The sequence below is a fragment of the Entelurus aequoreus genome, linkage group LG20 (assembly GCF_033978785.1).
Source record: "Entelurus aequoreus isolate RoL-2023_Sb linkage group LG20, RoL_Eaeq_v1.1, whole genome shotgun sequence".
Taxonomy (NCBI): Eukaryota; Metazoa; Chordata; class Actinopteri; order Syngnathiformes; family Syngnathidae; genus Entelurus; species Entelurus aequoreus.
Genome location: NC_084750.1, coordinates 15275776 through 15294880, shown reverse-complemented (window position 1 = coordinate 15294880; position 19105 = coordinate 15275776). Strand labels below are relative to the sequence as shown.

At 38.5% G+C, this 19105-nt stretch overlaps 1 protein-coding gene across 9 annotated transcripts in view; it reads left to right on the top strand.

The window, feature by feature from the left end:
• Positions 1-19105, top strand: part of LOC133635948 (transcription factor Sp9-like) — an 87396-nt gene that overhangs the window by 35930 nt on the left and 32361 nt on the right. For 4 of the 9 annotated variants that reach the window (XM_062029436.1, XM_062029440.1, XM_062029439.1 and 1 more), the window contains 4 exons: positions 2378-2486; positions 4539-4610; positions 15407-15513; positions 15622-15720. The gene's annotated coding sequence lies outside the window, so the exon portion shown is untranslated. Of the gene's footprint in view, positions 1-2060; positions 2487-4538; positions 4611-15406; positions 15514-15621; positions 15721-19105 lie in introns of those variants that run through there. The other 5 variants (XM_062029443.1, XM_062029442.1, XM_062029441.1 and 2 more) reach the window with 3 other exon arrangements.

Below are 19105 nucleotides of genomic sequence, written 5' to 3'. Positions count from 1 at the left end.
GCCGGGAATGACTACAACAGTAAATAAACACAAGACATACGGTATATATACTCTATTAGCCACAACACAACCAGGCTTATACATTCAATATGCCACAAATTAATCCCGCATAACAAACACCTAGGTGTTTGTTATGCTAGCTCCTAGCTACTAGCTCAAGCTAGTTATAGCAAGCGATCAAATGTTTGGAAGCGTACTCACGGTATCGCGTCTGCGTCTGTTAACGAAGTCAAAGTCCTCCTGGTAAGAGTCTCTGTTGTCCGAGTTCTTCGATCTTGACTGCATCTTTCGGGAATGTCAACAATGAAACACCGACTGTGTTGTGTTGCTGACTTCCCTCGCAAAATACTCCGCTTCGCACCGACTTTCTTCTTCGCTTGCTCAGCTTCTTTCTCCATAATGCAATGAACAAATTGCAACAGATTCACCAACACAGATGTCCAGAATACTGTGGAATAATGAGATGAAAACAGAGCTATTTCGTATTGGCTTCATTGGGGAAGCCATACCTCTGTTAAACTGGCTACGTCACGCGCATACGTCATCCTCCAAAGGCTTTTTGAACCGGAAGTTCCCCGGGAAATTTAAAATTGCACTTTATATGTTAACCCGGCCGTATTGGCATGTGTTACAATGTTAAGATTTCATCATTGATATATAACAGTGGCGTGCAGTCACTAGAGGCAGGGGAGGCGGGGCCTCACCTGCCATCATGGAAAGAAAAAAAATGTAAAAAGAAAAAAAAATTAATTAAATTGTTATATGTATCCAGTGATTATACTAAAGTTATTTTCCATTTAACTTCACCAGTTTTACATTATTTTTATTTTCATTTTCACATTTGCCGTTCAAATACTGAGAAGAGACGGTGCGGTGATCAGCAGCCAGGTGAGGCACGTCACTGCGTTGTGCCTCAACATGGATTGTGCACAATGACTCGGCTAACTGCTGAGTTGCTGTGCAGTGAGACTGTATTGCTATATGAATTATATCAGCTAACTAAACTATGGCATAGTTTAGTTAGCTGAGGTATATAATGTACAGTGTATTTTGTCAAAAACAGCATGTGTGTAACGTATTTCTTTTGCTGAGCATTCATAAATCTGGTGCAAAAGACGTACTGGTTGAGGCTCGCAGTAATCCGGCCTCCTGGTGGTAGAGGGCGGTAGTGATCCCAGAGATCATTCCTCGGCCGCAGAAGAAAAAAAAAAAAAAGTTTGCAAGCGATTGTTTATTTCCTCTCGCCTGGACTTTTATTAAAAACATGGAGGATTACATATGTAAAATAAAACAGTTTTCTAAACTGGACTTTCAATCGAAGCAGGAGGTAATAATTAAAGGTAGACCAACGCCGGAGCTAAAAGGTTTGCTTTTGACTTCGGGACAGTTCTTTTCAAACAGCGTGGTACACACGCAAAGGCTGGCTGTGTGGATGTCCAGCAAGAAAGGTAAGACCATAATAATGTTTTTTTTTTATTAAATGTGCTTTTTTGTGTGCTACAGTTGTGTAAAGAATGCTGGTATGAGCTTTTAAACATTACCCGTTGACTGCTGCCAATCACATGGTGAATAAGATACTATTTAGGGTTCATATGTTTGTAAATCTGACTGTGATGATGCAGTGCCTCACCAGACATTAACCTCACCGCACGCCACTGATATATAAACTATCAGACTGCGTGGTCGCTAGTAGTGGCTTTCAGTAGGCCTTTAACAAAAAAAGGTGAAATAACTGAAAACCTGTTTTATATTTTAGTTTCTTCAAAATAGCCACCCTTTGCTCCGATTACTGCTTTGCACGGTCTTGGCATTCTCTGCATGAGCTTTACGAGGTAGTCGCCTGAAATGGTTTCCACTTCACAGGTGTCATAGCTTTGATGTGACAATCTACAATGTAAATAGTCATGAAAATAAAGAAAACCCATTGAAATGAGAAGGTGTTGGCCTGTACTGTACATAATGAATCCCTTGGGGCTCAAGACGGAGCCCTGTGGAACACCGCGGGTACATTTACTTCTGCGTATTTGTGTCCACCAAAGCAACTTTAACATACTTTTTTTTTTTTTTTCCAAAGCTGTGTCTTTTCATCTTTGGTTATTAATAACATAAAACCCCTCCAGGTGTGCAAGAACTCGAATGCGTAATTACTGTGATTAGTTCAACAGGTTATTGTATGTGTTTTGTCCTCAAGTCTCCAGCGTGTGCAGAAATGTCAATCAAAGTGGTATTGACACGTTTGCGTGCAACCTCCCTCTTGTGTGCGGCGTCCTCTCAGGCGTGGGTGTGCGTTTGTCGGGGCGTCGGCGTGTCTCCTCCTGAAGGTAAGGCTGTAAAGAAGCGAGTGATTTATGACTTGTGACACGACTTCTCTTGGCAGATGCCGCCGGTGTTCCGTTTGCGAGCGGGAGACGCTCTCTCGTAACATTCCTGTATACAACCGTCGTGCGGCGACACAATCAAACACGGCTCATCGGACTCGCTTCGAGGTGAGGATGTTGGCAGACTGCTGCTTTTCATGGTGTTGATTGACAAGATTCCTGGTGTCTGGGTGGACAAACAAGTGTCTCAACAACAACACGCGCAGATAGCTTAATACATAACAGTGGTGTCCAAACTCCTTACACCAGAGACGTCAAACTCAAGGCCCAGATCTGACCCGCCACCTCATTTTATGTGGCCCACCAAGGCCTGGTTATACAAAGCTCAAAACTTATGGTAAATAAAAAGAGAATACAATGATTTGCAAATCCTTTCCAACTTATATTCAATTGAATAGACTGCAAAGACAAGATATTTAACGTTCCAACTGGTAAACGTCGTTATTTTTTTTGCAAATATTAGCTCATTTGGAATTTGATGGCTGCAACATGTTTCCAAAAAGCTGGCACAAGTGGCAAAAAAGACTGAGAAAGTTGAGGAATGCTCATCAAACACTTATTTGGAGCATCTCACAGGTGGACAGGCTAATTGGGAACAGGTGGGTGCCATGATTGGGTATAAAAGCAGCTTCCGTGAAATGCTCAGTCATTCACAAACAAGGACGGGGCGAGGGTCACCACTTTGTCAACAAATGCCTGAGCAAATTGTTGAACAGTTTAAGAACAACATTTCTCAACCAGCTATTGCAAGGAATTTAGCGATTTCACCATCTACGCTCCGTAATATCATCAAAAGGTTCAGAGAACCTGGAGAAATCACTGCACTTAACATTGAATGCCCGTGACCTTCGATCCATCAGGCTGTACTGCATCAAAAAGCGACATCAGTGCGTAAAGGATATCACCACATGTGCTCAGGAACACTTCAGAAAACCACTGTCAGTAACTACAGTTGGTCGCTACATCTGTAAGTGCAAGTTAAAACTCTACTATGCAAAGCCAAAGCCATTCATCAACAACACCCAGAAACGCCGCCGGCTACGCTGGGCCCGAGCTCATCTAAGATGGACTGATGCAAAGTGGAAAAGTGTTACGTGGTCTGACGAGTCCACATTTCAAATTGTTTTTGGAAACTGTGGACGTCGTGTCCTCCGGACCAAAGAGGAAAAGAACCATCCGGATTGTTCCAGGCGCAAAGTGTAAAAGCCAGCATGTGTGATGGTATGGGGGTGTATTAGTGCCCAAGACATGGGTAACTTACACATCTGTGAAGGCACCATTGATGCTGAAAGGTACATACAGGTTTTGGAGCAACATATGTTGCCATCCAAGCAACGTTATCATGGACGCCCCTGCTTATTTCAGCAAGACAATGCCATGCGACGTGTTACAACAGCGTGGCTTCGTAGTAAAAGAGTGCGGGTACTAGACTGGCCTGCCTGTAGTCCAGACCTGTCTCCCATTGAAAATGTGTGGCGCATTATGAAGCCTAAAATACCACAACGGAGACCCCCGGACTGTTGAACAACTTAAGCTGTACATCAAGCAAGAATGGGAAAGAATTCCACTTCAAAAGTTTGTCTCCTCAGTTCCCAAACCTTTACTGAGTGTTGTTAAAAGGAAAGGCCATGTAACACAGTGGTAAAAATGCCCCTGTGACAACTTTTTTGCAAGGTGTTGCTGCCATTAAATTCTAAGTTAACGATTATTTTGAAAAAAAAAAAAAAGTTTCTCAGTGTGAACATGAAATATCTTGTCTTTGCAGTCTATTCAATTGAACATAAGTTGAAAAGGATTAGCAAATCATTGTATTCTGTTTTTATTTACCATTTACACAACGTGACAACTTCACTGCTTTTGGGTTTTGTAATAAAGTACTTTATCATTTCTTACTAAATGTATTTGCACACTCTTGACAAAAAAAAGTTTGGAAAGTATGATGACATAATTTAATATTTGTTGCAATATTGGATACTATTAAAGTTTAAACGGTATGCAATTTCATGCAGTACGTATATTTTTTTTCTGTCAAATTGGAAAAAAAACCAAACACATTTAGGAAGAAAATTGAAGGTACTTTGTTGATCCATTTTATTTCCAGGTCGTTTGACACCTTTTGATAATGGACGCAATTAACTAAAGTCGTACCAACTCTTACAGGTCCTTCAGCATTTTTGATGACATCCGAGCTGGCCGCCACAGTCGGAAAAAGCATACACCGAGAATATAACTGTGAGTACCTGACAATATCAGCTGGTGGGAACGTGCACATTTGGCCTTTTTAAAGACACTACAATGACTCTTTTGTGTGACTTTTGGAAAATGTATGAAACAAACATTGTCATTGTAAATTCACAGCACATTTACTGGCTAATAATTGCATGACTTTTACTGTAATTTACTGTGAATCATCCCTAATTTACTGTAACTGCAGAGGTGTGATTTTACGGATAATTACATAAAAATTACAACTGTCATTTCTCAAATGTATTTTGATAGTTAATTACGCTCATAATTCAACAGCACTTACTCTACTAAAGTGTGCAACGTAGTCTACGGAGCGCATTAGGAGACGTAATTTTTCAGTAATTGTGATATTGCAGAGAACTATTATTAGTTGGGACGTGAATCTTTGGCCACTTAACGATGTGATTCCGTTACGTGGATGGCGGAGGGTGTGTTAGTCCACCGCCAGCCAGGCATTACAAAAATAGACCTAAAAATGAGCGATCATTAGGGATGTCCGATAATGGCTTTTTGCCGATATCCGATATGCCGATATTGTCCAACTCTTTAATTACCGATACCGATATCAACCGATACCGATATATACAGTCGTGGAATTAACACATTATTATGCCTAATTTGGACAACCAGGTATGGTGAAGATAAGGTACTTTTTAAAAAAATGAATCAAATAAAAAGAGATAAATAAATTAAAAACATTTTCTTGAATAAAAAAGAAAGTAAAACAATATAAAAACAGTTACATAGAAACTAGTAATTAATGAAAATTTGTAACAAATTAACTGTTAAAGGTTAGTATTATTAGTGGACCAGCAGCACGCACAATCATGTGTGCTTACGGACTGTATCCCTTGCAGACTGTATTGATATATATTGATATATAATGTAGGAACCAGAATATTAATAACAGAAAGAAACAACCCTTTTGTGTGAATGAGGAGGGAGGTTTTTTGGGTTGGTGCACTAATTGTAAGTGTATCTTGTGTTTTTATGTGGATTTAATAAAAAAATAAAAAATAAATTTTTAAAAAAAAAAACCTGATACTGATAATAAAAAAACCGATACCGATAATTTCCGATATTACATTTTAACGCATCGATATTATCGGACATCTCTAGCGATCATCATTCTTCACCAAGACATCACTTTCGTCACTTGATTGAGTCTTGTGAGATGACGCTGGCTGCTGCCAGATCATTATTAAGAAAAAACGACCGACAGGAAGGCGAGAAACTATTGTTATTTCAACAGACTCTCGCACCGTACCCGCCGTCAAAACTCTAAAGACCGACCGCACAGTTCCTGTCGTCGCAATAAAAGCCCTGCTTCACCCTGCCTGCGCTAAAACAAAATAAGAGTCTCCGAAAGCTAGCGTGCACAAGATAGCAAGCTATGGAGTTTGCCACCAATGTATTTCTTGTAAAGTGTGTAAAAACAATTTGGAATGTGGACTTGTCAGACCGCAGAACACTTTTCTACTTTGCATCAGTCCATCTTGGATGAGCTCGGGCCCAGCGAAGCCGGCTTTCTGGGTATTTCTGGGTGTTGTTGATAAATGGCATAGTAGAATTTTAACTTGCACTTGTAGATGTAGCGACAAACTGTCGTTACTGACAGTGGTTTTCTGAAGTGTTCCTGAGCCCATGTGGTGATATCCTTTACATACTGATGTCGCTTTTTGAAGGTCACGGGCATTCAATGTTACGTGTGTCATGATCTGTGGTCTGGATTATGTTTTGTTATTTTTTTGTTAGTTTTTGGACTCTTTTAGTTCCTGTTTGCTGTGGACTGCCTGTTTCTTGAATGCTGTGAGCTATTCCCTGGATCCTGACTCCTGTTGCTGTTTCCTGCTTTCTGGTTCGTGTTTTCCTTGCTTTTTTTCTGTCATGAAGTGGCGAAGTGGCCAATGTATTTCTTGTAAAGTGTATAAAAACTATTTGAAATGTAGACTCGTCAGACCGCAGAACACTTTTCTACTTTGCATCAGTCCATCTTGGATGGGCTCGGGGCCCAGCGAAGCCGGCGGTATTTCTGGGTGTTGTTGATAAATGGCATAGTAGAGTTTTAACTTGCACTTGTAGATGTAGCGACAAACTGTCGTTACTGACAGTGGTTTTCTGAAGTGTTCCTGAGCCCATGTGGTGATATCCTTTACATACTGATGTCACTTTTTGGTGCAGTACCGCCTGAAGGAATCGAAGGTCACGGGCATTCAATGTTACGTGTGTCATGGTCTGTGGTCTGGATTATGTTTTGTTGGTTTTTGGACTCTTTTAGTTCCTGTTTGTGCCTGTTTCTTGAATGCTGTGAGCTATTCCCTGGATCCTGACTCCTGTCCCTGTTTGCTGTTTCCTGCTTTCTGGTTCGTGTTTTCCTTGCCTTTTTTCTGTCATGAAGTGGCGGTGACGAACCCCAAGATGCAGAGATGACAGGCTTGGTACAAGAAAACATGGTTTTAATGTTAAAAAAAAAAAAAAAGCAAGGAAAACACGAACCAGAAACCAGGAAACAGCAAACAGGGACAGGAGTCAGGATCCAGGGAATAGCTCACAGCATTCAAGAAACAGGCAGTCCACAGCGAACAGGAACTAAAAGAGTCCAGACCACGGATCATGACAACATGCAGTGATTTCTCCAGATTCTCTGAACCTTTTGATGATATTACGGAGCGTCGATGGTGAAATCCCTAAATTCCTTGCAATAGCTGGTTGAAAAATGTTGTTCTTAAACTGTTCAACAATTTGCTCACACATTTGTTGACAAAGTGGTGACCCTCGCCCCATCCTTGTTTGTGAATGACTGAGCATTTCATGGAAGCTGCTTTTATATCCAATCATGGCACCCACCTGTTCCCAATGAGCCTGTTCACCTGTGGCATGTTCCAAATAAGTGTTTGATGAGCATTCCTCAACTTTCTCAGTCTTTTTTGCCACTCGTGCCACCTTTTTTTTAAACATTCAGGCATCGAATTCCAAAAAATAACAAAGTTTACCAGTTCGAACATTAAATATCTTGTCTTTGCAGTCTATTCAATTGAATATAAGTTGAAAATGATTAGCGAATCATTGTATTCTGTTTTTATTTACCATTTACACAACGTGACAACTTCGCTGCTTTTGGGTTTGGAGAAGTATTTATTTTTTAAAAGATCAAATTGTGCTGCTTATTTTAATTAGTAAACAATCACTTTGTAGTAATGGGATGTTGTGCGTCCAAGATTGAGGGAAAACAATATATTTTATTTTGGAACACTCAGTCATAACAAAATGTGCAACAGGTGAACTGTGAGTGTTTTTTTTTTACAGTTTGGCCATGTTTTGGTGAGAATAAGAGGAAGTCAGTCACATAACTAGTGACATGTGAGAGGAAGGACTTGTTTTCAATGAGTCTGTTTTTTTTTACCACACAGCCTCACCTTGGCAGTGTTGTATAAGGTAATTATCTAGTCATAAACTCCAACAATTAGGCTGTTTTGAATACAATCCCTGAGGCAATCCTCGATGAGTCCCAGCGTCATACACAATAGAAGTTAAGTCTAAACATATCATTTAGAACTAGGGATGTCCGATAATGGCTTTTTGCCGATATCCGATATGCCGATATTGTCCAACTCTTTAATTACCGATACCGATATCAACCGATATATACAGTCGTGGAATTAACACATTATTATGCCTAATTTGGACAACCAGGTATGGTGAAGTAAAGGTACTTTTTAAAAAAATGAATCAAATAAAATAAGATAAATAAATTAAAAAAATTTTCTTGAATAAAAAAGAAAGTAAAACAATATAAAAACAGTTACATAGAAACTAGTAATTAATGAAAATTTGTAAAATTAACTGTTAAAGGTTAGTACTATTAGTGGAGCAGCAGCACGCACAATCATGTGTGCTTACGGACTGTATCCCTTGCAGACTGTATTGATATATATTGATATATATTGTAGGAACCAGAATATTAATAACAGAAAGAAACAACCATTTTGTGTGAATGAGGAGGGAGGTTTTTTGGGTTGGTGCACTAATTGTAAGTGTATCTTGTGTTTTTTATGTGGATTTAATAAAAAAACAAAAAACAAAAAAAACAAACAAAAAAAAACGATACTGATAATAAAAAAAACGATACCAATAATTTCCGATATGACATTTTAACGCATCGATATTATCAGACATCTCTAGCGATCATCATTCTTCACCAAGACGTCACTTTCGTCACTTGATTGAGTCTTGTGAGATGACGCTGGCTGCTGCCAGATCATTAATAAGAAAAAACGACCGACAGGAAGGCGAGAAACTATTGTTATTTCAACAGACTCTCGCGCCGTACCCGCCGTCAAAACTCTAAAGACCGACCGCACAGTTCCTGTCGTCGCAATAAAAGCCCTGCTTCACCCTGCCTGCGCTAAAACAAAATAAGAGTCTCAGAAAGCTAGCGTGCACAAGATAGCAAGCTATGGAGTTTGCCACCAATGTATTTCTTGTAAAGTGTGTAAAAACAATTTGGAATGTGGACTCGTCAGACCGCAGAGCACTTTTCTACTTTGCATCAGTCCATCTTGGATGAGCTCGGGGCCCAGTGAAGCCGGCTTTCTGGGTATTTCTGGGTGTTGTTGATAAATGGCATAGTAGAGTTTTAACTTGCACTTGCAGATGTAGCGACAAACTGTCGTTACTGACAGTGGTTTTCTGAAGTGTTCCTGAGCCCATGTGGTGATATCCTTTACATACTGATGTCGCTTTTTGAAGGTCACGGGCATTCAAGCCTACATGTTTGGAACCCTCCTCTGAATTGTGCAATGCCTTTTTAAAGTATTTTATTGATAAGATTGCCACAACAAGGGCTCTCATCTCTGTTCCGACCTCTGACCCTTCTGTCCCGTTTAACTACTCTGCTGTTTTTAATCAGTTTGAGCAAGTGACTCTGCGGCAGTTACAAGAGTTAACTAATCATATGAAGCCCTCAGGTTCCCCCCATGATGCTGTCCCTCCTACATTTTTTAAAGAAGTGTTTTCTTGTATAGGGCAGCCTGTTCTTAACATTTTAAATAGCAGTTTGTTTTCTGGTGTGGTTCCTACCAGTTTTAAACACGCTGTGGTTCAACCACTTTTAAAGAAACCTGGTCTGGACAGTTCAGTTTTAGCCCATTTTAGACCCATTTCTAAGCTGCCTTTTCTCTCAAAAATCTTGGAGAAGATTGTTTTTACCCAGTTAAACACTTTTTTAGAGGACTCTGATATTTTAGAAGTCTTTCAGTCTGGGTTTAAACCCCTCCATAGTACCGAGTCAGCATTAGTAAGGGTTTTTAATGACATCTTTCGAGCAACAGACTTAGGTGATCATGTGATTTTAGTTTTACTCGATCTAACAGCAGCATTTGATACGGTGGACCATAATATTTTAATTAGCCGCCTACAACATCAAGTGGGCATCTGTGGTACTGCCCTGAGTTGGCTGAAGTCATATTTGACTAACAGGACCTTCTCTGTAAATGTTGCTGGTTCTGAATCTTCTGTTGCTCCCTTAACATGTGGGGTCCCACAGGGCTCAGTTTTAGGACCACTGCTCTTTTCTATTTATTTACTTCCCCTGGGCTCAATCCTAAGAAAGCATGGTATTTGTTTTCATTGCTACGCTGATGACACACAAATTTATTTTCCGTTAAAGAAAAATCATGCCTCTTCAATACAGCCATTACTTGCTTGTCTTGATGACATCAAGGCCTGGATGGCCCTAAACTTCTTAAACTTCAATGAAAAGAAGACAGAAGTAATAGTGTTTGGACCTAGTGGTACCTGTGAGCTTCCCCCTGTTGACTTTGGCCCCTTGGCTTTGTATGTTAAGCCCCTGATCACCAACCTGGGTTTTCGTATTGACAGTGATTTTAAATTGGACCGTCAGATTGGCACAGTGGTGAAAGCCAGCTTTTTTTATTTACGTCAGCTGGCTAAGGTTAAAAACCTTCTTTCTAGGCAACAGTTTGAGACAGTAATCCATGCCTTTATTACATCTCGGCTGGATTACTGTAACGCTTTATATTTTGGAATTAGTCAGTCCTCCCTCTCACGTCTGCAGCTGGTCCAAAATGCAGCTGCCCGACTTTTAACAAACACAAGAAAAAGAGAGCACATTACTCCTGTTTTAGCCTCCCTCCACTGGCTGCCTGTGTCTTTTAGAGTCCATTTTAAAATTATCTTACTTGTTTTTAAATCCTTACATGGTCTTGCCCCACCTTACCTCTCTGAGCTGCTCCACCTCTATGCCCCCACCCGGTCCCTCAGGTCAGCTGATCAGCTGATCCTGGAGGTACCCAAATCCAAGCGTAAGCTCAGGGGGGACAGAGCCTTCTCTGTTGCGGGCCCCAAACGCTGGAATGAATCTTCCACTTCATGTGAGACAGGCCCCTTCTTTGGCTATTTTTAAGACCCTTCTTAAAACCCATTTTTATTCACTGGCTTTTAACCCAGCATGAGACTTTAAACTGTTTTTAACTTTTAACTTTTTTAACTGCTTTTTATCTAACAAAATTGTTCTTAGGGTAATTTTGTATTTGCTTTTTTAATGTGTATTTTACTTCTGTTTTAAATTTTATTTTTTTAGTCTGTCCTTTGCCTTTATTTCTTTGTGGTGTACAGCCCTTTGTTTTTCAACTGTGGTTGTTTTTAAAGGGCTTTATAAATAAAGTTGGTATGGTATGGTATGGTATGGTGTGTCATGATCTGTGGTCTGGATTATGTTTTGTTAGTTTTTTGTTAGTTTTTGGACTCTTTTAGTTCCTGTTTGCTGTGGACTGCCTGTTTCTTGAATGCTGTGAGCTATTCCCTGGATCCTGACTCTTGTCCCTGTTTGCTGTTTCCTGGTTTCTGGTTCGTGTTTTCCTTGCTTTTTTTCTGTCATGAAGTGCTGAAGTGGCCAATGTATTTCTTGTAAAGTGTATAAAAACTATTTGGAATGTAGACTCGTCAGACCGCAGAACACTTTTCTACTTTGCATCAGTCCATCTTGGATGAGCTCGGGGCCCAGCGAAGCCGGCGGTATTTCTGGGTGTTGTTGATAAATGGCATAGTAGAGTTTTAACTTGCACTTGTAGATGTAGCGACAAACTGTCGTTACTGACAGTGGTTTTCTGAAGTGTTCCTGAGCCCATGTGGTGATATCCTTTACATACTGATGTCACTTTTTGGTGCAGTACCGCCTGAAGGGATCGAAGGTCACGGGCATTCAATGTTACGTGTGTCATGATCTGTGGTCTGGATTATGTTTTGTTGGTTTTTGGACTCTTTTAGTTCCTGTTTGTGCCTGTTTCTTGAATGCTGTGAGCTATTCCCTGGATCCTGACTCCTGTCCCTGTTTGCTGTTTCCTGCTTTCTGGTTCGTGTTTTCCTTGCCTTTTTTCTGTCATGAAGTGGCGGTGACGAACCCCAAGATGCAGAGATGACAGGCTTGGTACAAGAAAACATGGTTTTAATGTTAAAAAAAAAAAAAAGCAAGGAAAACACGAACCAGAAACCAGGAAACAGCAAACAGGGACAGGAGTCAGGATCCAGGGAATAGCTCACAGCATTCAAGAAACAGGCAGTCCACAGCAAACAGGAACTAAAAGAGTCCAGACCACGGATCATGACAACATGCAGTGATTTCTCCAGATTCTCTGAACCTTTTGATGATATTACAGCGCGTCGATGGTGAAATCCCTAAATTCCTTGCAATAGCTGGTTGAGAAATGTTGTTCTTAAACTGTTCGACAATTTGCTCAGGCATTTGTTGACAAAGTGGTGACCCTCGCCCCGTCCTTGTTTGTGAATGACTGAGCATTTCATGGAATCTACTTTTATACCCAATCATGGCACCCACCTGTTCCCAAGTAGCCTGTTCACCTGTGGCATGTTCCAAATAAGTGTTTGATGAGCATTCCTCAACTTTCTCGGTCTTTTTTGCCACTCGTGCCAGCTTTTTTTTAAACATGTTTCAGGCATCGAATTCCAAATGAGCGAATATTTGCCAAAAAATAACAAAGTTTACCAGTTGGAACGTTAAATATCCTGTCTTTGCAGTCTATTCAATTGAATATAAGTTGAAAAGGATTAGCAAATCATTGTATTCTGTTTTTATTTACCATTTACACAACGTGACAACTTTGCTGCTTTTGGGTTCGGAGAAGTATTTATTTTTTAAAAGATCAAATTGTGCTGCTTATTTTAATTAGTAAACAATCACTTTGTTGTAATGGGATGTTGTGCGTCCAAGATTGAGGGAAAACAATATACTTTATTTTGGAACACTAAGTCATAACAAAATGTGCAACAGGTGAACTGTGAGTGTTTTTTTTTTTTTACAGTTTGGCCATGTTTTGGTGAGAATAAGAGGAAGTCAGTCACATAACTAGTGACGTGTGAGAGGAAGGACTTGTTTTCAATGCGTCTGTTTTTTTTTACCACACAGCCTCACCTTGACAGTGTTGTATAAGGTAATTATCTAGTCATAAACTCCAACAATTAGGCTGTTTTGAATACAATCCCTGAGGCAATCCTCGATGAGTCCCAGCGTCATACACAATAGAAGTTAAGTCTAAACATATCATTTAGAACTAGGGATGTCCGATAATGGCTTTTTGCCGATATCCGATATGCCGATATTGTCCAACTCTTTAATTACCGATACCGATATCAACCGATACCGATATCAACCGATATATACAGTCGTGGAATTAACACATTATTATGCCTAATTTGGACAACCAGGTATGGTGAAGATAAGCTACTTTTTAAAAAAATGAATCAAATAAAATAAGATGAATAAATTAAAAACATTTTCTTGAATAAAAAAGAAAGTAAAACAATATAAAAACAGTTACATAGAAACTAGTAATTAATGAAAATTTGTAAAATTAACTGTTAAAGGTTAGTACTATTAGTGGAGCAGCAGCACGCACAATCATGTGTGCTTACGGACTGTATCCCTTGCAGACTGTATTGATATATATTGATATATAATGTAGGAACCAGAATATTGATAACAGAAAGAAACAACCCTTTTGTGTGAATGAGTGTAATGGGGGAGGGAGGTTTTTTGGGTTGGTGCACTAATTGTAAGTGTATCTTGTGTTTTTTATGTAGATTTAATAAAAATAAAAAAAATAAAAAAAAACAAAAAACAAACGATACTGATAATAAAAAAACGATACCGATAATTTCCGATATTACATTTTAACACATTTATCGGCCGATAATATCGGCAGACCGATATTATCGGACATCTCTATTTAGAACAATACATAGCTTTTTATATATTACCAAGTGGGAAGATTTGTGCACTTCGTTGGCATTAGGGGTTGTATTGATACCAATATTTTGGTACCGGTACCAAAATGTATTTCGATACTTTTCTAAATAAGGGGAACCACAACAAAATATCATTATTGGCTTTATTTGAACAAAAAATCTTAGGGTACATGAAACATATGTTTATTATTGCAATTTAGTCCTTAAATAAAATAGTGAACATACTAGACAACTTGTCTTTTAGTAGTAAGTAAACAAACAAAGACTCCTAATTAGTCTGCTGACGTATGCAGTAACATATTGTGTCATATACACCTATTATTTTGTACACATTATAAAGGACAAACTGTAAAAATTGATTACTAATCCACTTGTTCATTTACTGTTAATATCTGCTTATTTTCTGTTTTAACATGTTCTATGTACACTAAAATGTAATAATCACTTATTCTTCTCTTCTTTGATACTTTACATTAGTTTTGGATGACACCACAAATGTAGGTATCGATCCGATACCAAGGAGTTACAGGATCATACATTGGTCGTAATTTAAGTTCTCATTTTCTGCTCCGCCGCTCCCAGTCTGTGGAACGCTCTCCCTGACCACCTGAGGGCACCACAGACTGTGGATGCTCTTAATAAAAGCTTAAAAACCCTTCTTTTTAAAAAAGCCTTTTTTTTTTTTAGATATATGCATACTAGTTTTAGCTATTTGGCTGTTCTAGTTTTTATTTTTATTTATTTTTTATTACCTTTTTTTTTTTAATATACTGTAGCACTTTGAGGTTGTTTACTCAATGTAAAGTGCTTTTTACAAATAAAATCTATTATTATTATTATCATTTGTTAGGGACGTATTTCCTGAGTTTCTAAACATAATATGAATTTTTTTTGAACGAAAGATGTGATGCCAAAATATGTAGATGTATTCATAGTAGTATCGACTAGATACGCTCCTGTACTTGGTATCATTACAGTGGATGTCAGGTGTAGATCCACCCATGGCGTTTGTTTACATTGTGACGCCGGTGAGCTATTGTATCCTCCTACGGTGTGTAGTGAAGCATGTTTAGCTATTCCTCGTCTTGCAGTGATAATGATACTTGTAAGAAACTCACTTTAATTGTCGCCATGGAGACGAGGATTAGGGATTTAGAAGTAGCTAAAACACTGCTGACTGCGGATGGACATTAGCTGCTAACTAGCTAGCCATTTTTTAAAGCACCACTTAGGCCAAAATGCGTCCATTCTCCCTTTTCTGTCTACACACTGTGTCTGCTTGTAAGTACTCTGTGATTGTGCGCTGCCGAACATGCTCCTCTGCTCGTAAAACCAGCAATGTGACGTGAGGTTGGAAAGGATTTGCAAGTCATTGTATTCTGTTTTTATTTGCCAACTTCACTGGTTTTGGGCGTTGTACACGTGAAGCTTTTCCTCACTGACACACGACTTTGAGTGATGGTGTCACGGTTACCATTTGTGCGTTTTACTTCCTCCAGGCGAACGACGCACACATCCAACAAGGCGTTTAAACGCGGTGCGGCGAGCGCCACCTGAGTCGTCAGGCTGAGAATTTGCAGAATGCCTCTCTTGGCGACAAGGACAGGTATTTATGATGTTTGGGAACACATAACAAACCTGACCCAAATAGGGAACAATTCCACTTGTGGATGATACCTTGACAACCCCCCAACCCCCTTGCACCTCCTTAAAGGTTAAAGGTCACTGCCTGCAGATGTAAAGTCACTACAGGAGTGAGGAAACTTGAACTGAGAGTGAACTCTGGCTGGAATGATGACCCATGTTTAGAAAGGTTGGTTGTCAGATAACTCAAGTTGTTATTTAGTGCACCATATATATTGGGACACCATATAGCAGGGGTCACCAACCTTTTTGAAAGCAAGAGCTACTTCTTGGGTAGTGATTAATGCGAAGGGCTACCAGTTTGATACACACTTAAATAAATTGCCAGAAATAGCCAATTTGCTCAATTTACCTTTAACTCTATGTTGTTATTAATAATTAATGATATTTACACTTAATTGAACGGTTTAAAAGAGGAGAAAACACGAAAAAAAAATGACAATTAAATTTTGAAACATAGTTTATCTTCAATTTCGACTCTTTAAAATTCAAAATTCAACCGAAAAAAAGAAGAGAAAAACTTTAAAAAATAATTTATGGAACATCATTAGTAATTTTTCCTGATTAAGATTAATTTTAGAATTTTGATGACATGTTTTAAATAGGTTAAAATCCAATCTACACTTTGTTAGAATATATAACAAATTGGACCAAGCTATATTTCTAACAAAGACAAATCATTATTTCTTCTAGATTTTCCAGAACAAAATTTTTAAAATAAATTCAAAAGACTTTGAAATAAGATTTAAATTTGATTGTACAGATTTTCTACATTTGCCAGAATAATTTCTTTGAATTTTAATCATAATAAGTTTGAAGAAATATTTCACAAATATTCTTCGTCGACAAAACAGAAGCTAAAATGAAGAATTAAATTAAAAAATGTATTTATTATTCTTTACAATAAAAAAAAAATGTTTTACTTGAACATTGATTTAAATTGTCAGGAAAGAAGAGGAAGGAATTTAAAAGGTAAAAAGGTAAATGTGTTTAAAAATCCTAAAATCATTTTTAAGGTTGTATTTTTTATCTAAAATTGTCTTTCTGAAAGTTATAAGAAGCAAAGTAAAAGAATTAATGAATTTATTTAAACAAGTGAAGACCAAGTCTTTAAAATATTTTCTTGGATTTTCAAATTCTATTTGAGTTTTGTCTCTCTTAGAATTAAAAATGTCGGGCAAAGCGAGACCAGCTTGCTAGTAAATAAATACAATTTAAAAAATAGAGGCAGCTCACTGGTAAGTGCTGCTATTTGAGCTATTTTTAGAACAGGCCAGCGGGCTACTCATCTGGTCCTTACGGGCTACCTGGTGCCCGCGGGCACCGCGTTGGTGACCCCTGTAATACAGCAATGGTGGGTTGGAAAATGAACGGTACACAATCAAACTAAACAACTACTTATTTCAATCATGTTTTGACGAGTCCACATTTCTAATGGTTTTTGGAAACTGTGGACGTCGTGTCCTCCGTACCAAAGAGGTAAAGAACCATCCGGACTGTTCTAGGCGCAAAGTGTAAAAGCCAGCATGTGTGATGGTATGGGGGTGTATTAGTGCCCAAGACATGGGTAACTTACACATCTGTGAAGGCACCATTAATGCTGAAATGTACATACAGCTTTTGGAGCAACATATGTTGCCGTCCAATCATGGACGCCCCTGCTTATTTCAACAAAACAATGCCAAGCCACGTGTTTCAACAGCGTGGCTTCGTAATAAAAGTCTGCGGGAACTGTGGTGAACAGGTCCAAGGTCGCCCTCCTCCCAAACCCCACCAAACTCCTCCAACCATGCCGAAAACCAAGATTTAGCGTGCGCCATACATTGTGTTATGTAACAATCTGGCTTTGCTCCCCATCGTCTGTCGCAGCCATACCGCAGATGAATCAAAACGAAGAAAAAAGAGCCGTGCACCGCTTGGACGGTGAGCAAGCGGGTGTTTTTAAACCCTCCCTTTGAAGCTAAAATTGAAGTGTCTTTCCCGCGTGTGTGTGTGTGCGCGTCTTTGAAGACTCCAACCAGTCCAGGAAGACCTTTACAGCGCTGCTAAGTGGAGGGTGCAGCACGCCATAAAGATCCAAGATAAGTGTGTGTGTGTGTGTGTGTTCTTGTATTTCTAGCCTTCTTGAGACATGAAGAAGGAAAAGTATCTTCCATATGAGGAGGTGTGAACAAGTGATGACATAAATCATGGTCCCAATAACATTGCATCTAATAGAGAATGTCTCATTTGCACCCCCTGCTGGTGACATCTATCAAAATGAGGGTGGTCCCAAAAAGGAGGGATATTTCAAATTGACTGTGTGTCGCTTTTAAAAGTGCTCCCCCCTCTGGTCTGTTGGGATCTTTTAAAAGCGACACACAATATGAAATAACAAGTGTGTGTAAAAAATTGAAATGCACCCTCTTTGGCCAAAATTTATTTTTTAAAAAAAATGTATATAGAGACATACTGTAATAACTTGAAGTAAATAATGAAGATTAAAAAACAATTACAAACAAAAAATTAACTAAAATCTTACCTTTTTTATATTTGCATAGTATGTATATATTATTAATGTTGTAAATACACATTTTTTTCATCTAGAAAGGCTGGTCCTAAAGAGGTAGGCATTTTTTGGAGGTGTCAAGAATGTAACAAATACAAGAATGTGTGTGTGTGTGTGTGTTCTTGTATTTCTACCCTTCTTGAGACATGAAGAAGGAAAAGTATCTTCCATATGAGGAGGTGTGAACAAGTGATGACATAAATCATGGTCCCAATAACATTGCATCTAATAGAGAATGTCTCATGTGCACCCCCTGCTGGTGACATCTATCAAAATGAGGGTGGTCCCAAAAAGGAGGGATTTTTCTAATTGTCTGTTTGTCGCTTTTAAAAGTGCTCCCCCTCTGGTCAACATACGTAATGACAAGTGTGTGGAAGAAATTGAAGCGTGCCCCCTTTGGACAAAATGAATTACAAAAAAAAATAAAAATATGTGTACAGATACATACTGTAATAACTTGAAGTAAATAATGAAGATTAAAAACCAATTACAAACAAAAAATTCAACAAAAATAAAATAAAATAACCAAAAGCAGTATTTTTCTCAAAATGTGTCGACTTTTTCTTGTAAAATTGGGAACAATTTCTCATATTCTTTCTGCTTCTGTAATATTGCAATATTTTCTCGTAAAATTATTACTTTTGCATGTAAAATTATTACTTTTTCATGCAAAATGGTGACATTTGTCATAAAATTCTGACCTTTAGACTTAGACAAACTTTAATGATCCACAAGGGAAATTGTTCAACACAGTAGCTCAGTTACAATGATGGAAAGGACAATGCAGGTATAAATAGACTAATATAGCTATAAAAATATCTAACATATATACGAATATATACATATGTGTACAGAGTAATTTATATACAGATATATTATGTCTATAACATATATACAATACAAACCAATGAACATGTACAATATTATAGTATATACAGTCTATATGACAGCAGCAGCATAAAATAGAGAGTAGGCCAATTGTTTTGTTATTCTTGTAAAACAGTGA